This window comes from Electrophorus electricus, chromosome 2 (assembly GCF_041902795.1).
Source record: "Electrophorus electricus isolate QZ-2024a chromosome 2, ASM4190279v1, whole genome shotgun sequence".
In the NCBI taxonomy this organism is placed as follows: domain Eukaryota; kingdom Metazoa; phylum Chordata; class Actinopteri; order Gymnotiformes; family Gymnotidae; genus Electrophorus; species Electrophorus electricus.
Window position 1 is genome coordinate 7,895,001 of NC_137498.1, and position 2,649 is coordinate 7,897,649.

Genomic DNA, 2,649 nt, shown 5'->3' on the forward strand with positions numbered 1-2,649 from the left:
TTGGCTAAGTCTGAAGCTGCAGGGCTCTGTAGGTGCAGTGTGTCCTTCAGTCATTTTCTGAATGAATGAATTAGGGACTTCTGAGTCAAGTCTCTCTCTCTCTCTCTCTCTCTCTCTCTCTCTCTCTCTCTGTGTGTGTGTGTGTGTGTGTGTGTGTGTGTGTTCATTTCAGTTCAGTAAGCTTTATTGGCATGACCATATACAACTATAGTATTGTAGTATTGCCAAAGCAGAATTACAACATGAACATTACAACATTTGCAATTATGGAAATTAAGAATTCTGTTATGATAAAGAACTTGAAGAGAAACTGTAATTGGTCTGAAATAATAATTGGAAGAAGTAAAAGGGAAGAAGTGAAAAGAAAGAGAAATAAATAAATAATAAGGATGTAAAATAATAAATAGTTAATAATAATAAATAGTTAGGTAACTTTTATAAACTGTGTGTGCATGCGTGTGTGTGTGTGTGTGTGTGTGTGTGTTTGTGTGTGTGTTTGGGTGGGTTAATCACTGTCCCTCATCTTATGGCAGGCAGATATGCATCACCCAGCTAAAGCGATGCTTTCCTTCTTTTCGCCCAGTAGGATGGGCAGTTTCAGTGTTAGACAGACACTTAAAGTTGGGGTGGACCGTCTCAGATTTTGTAAAATAAATTTGCCATATTTGGGTGAATTTTTCACATTCAGTGAGGAAGTGCAGCTCTGTCTCAACAGTGTCATATTTACATTGCTAACAGAGTTCTCCGGGCAGCCATGACATTTATCGGCTGGTCTGGACGGCCAGGCTGTGTTCTCTGAGTCTGGACTTTGTCAACGTGGTTCTGTGTTTAATGTCAGTCACTGTGTACAGGTCGTCTGCTACCGTGTACTGACGTTTTAGGGCCAGATAACGTTGCATTTTGCTTTGTGCTTGTGTTTGTGTTCCAGTGGGTGATGTAGTTTAGTTTTTGAAGTGTAATAATTTGGTTTGGTCTGATTGTTTGTACTTCAGACTGGTCCTGATGTGTTAGTGTTAGTGTGTGTTAATTAACTCAGTGTCAGCACCAGCTGTGACAGGAGACTCTTCTCTCTGCTCTTCTTTTTTTTCGTTCTCTCTCTCTCTCTCTGCCTCCCTCCTTCTCTCTCTCTCTGCTTCCCTCCTTCTCTCTCTCTTTATGCAATAGTTTATGCTCCATCACATTTGATAAATATGAATGGTTGAGAAAAATCTTGTATTTGTAGAGTCAGTGGTTCTAGCCCATCTGGTCTATTACACAGTTAGTGTTAACCATCCTCCAACTCCAGTCATGATCAGTGTCTGACCACTGAAACACTGCTGGCTGGATATCTTTCACTGTCAGAACACTCTCAGCCTACCAGTAGCACTGAATCCAGTAACACTGCTGTACCTGAACCACTCATACCAGCACAACACCCATTACCAAGCCTCCAGCACTGTAGTGGGATTGACGTGTGGAGAATGGTTCAGTATCCACATATAATGGGACATCTGTGGTCAGAAACTGACCAGTGATGTCCTGGGTGCAGGGTGACACACAAACTGTGTAAGACACTAGGTGGACACAGTCTGTAATTATACCTACACATTCACTTATTAGAGGTACTGAAAGTGTTCAGTGAGGGCAGGTGAAATGAATGTTAGTTGTGTTTAACTCTTCTAGACTGGTGACAGAGGGTGTCTGGTGACTAATATCTGAGGATAATGTGGTCCACATGTTAGATACATAAATATGTAATGGTGTTTCTCTACTTTTAAATGTCCTGTTTTTGAATTTTAGTAATATCTGATGTATGTGTGTCTAATAAAGTGTGTGGTGAATGTATTTATATTACATTTATTTGTATGTTTAAAAAGTAAGTTCATGGTGGAGAGACTAAATCGACTTATGAGGTTTTCATTGGTATTAGGAATGTGGTTGCTAATAATGTTTTACCTGAAATATAAAGTCTTATGTACGTGTATTCATTGTCTTTAATATAACACCTGTAGTCTCCCTCATCCTCTTCAGTCAGGTGTGATATGAATAGAGAGAGATTTCCTGGAGAGTGAACAGTACCCAGCAGAACTCTGTTTCTGTACTGTTCACTCTCACTGGAGATCACGTCCCATGAGTTTCTGTTTGTGTTGCGTTTCCTCCAGGTGAAATTCTCAGGTTTGGTGTGTAGGTCAGTGCAGGAACAAGGCAGCAGTACTGAGTCTCCTGTGTATGCAGTGATTTCAGAGATCCTGTGATGTTCCAGTATACAGCCTAGAGAAACACACCAAAAGAAGACCTTCAGTATGTGATAATAATGATTAGATGTCACTTACCAAGTGAGGCAACTAGTAAATCTGAACAGATGTGAGCACCTCAAACCATGTAGTACCTTCCTTTTCTTGAAACTGGGTGATGAAGCTGAAATGAAACTCCCATATGACTCTGTTGTAAATTACTTTGTACTGAAAGTGATGCATTTGCCCTGGTCCTGAAATAAAGTGTTCCATTTTGATGTTTATATGATTGTGAATGTCTTAAGTAATGCCATAAAACTAACAGTTAAATAAAGGTCAGACACAATATATGTAACTCTGTGATAGCGCATCAGTATGGAAGCCTTCACTAGAATTCTTTATATTAAGTCAGCAATTGTCACAAAACGCTCCCCTC

At 39.9% G+C, this 2,649-nt stretch overlaps 1 long non-coding RNA gene across 1 annotated transcript in view; it reads right to left on the bottom strand.

The window, feature by feature from the left end:
* Positions 1-2,041, bottom strand: part of LOC145643426 (uncharacterized) — a 3,993-nt gene extending 1,952 nt beyond the window's left edge. Inside the window, exon 1 of the long non-coding RNA XR_014115834.1 lies at positions 1,936-2,041. This is a non-coding gene — a long non-coding RNA (uncharacterized LOC145643426). The remainder of the gene's footprint in view (positions 1-1,935) is intronic.
* Between the last annotated feature and the right edge of the window lie 608 nt (positions 2,042-2,649).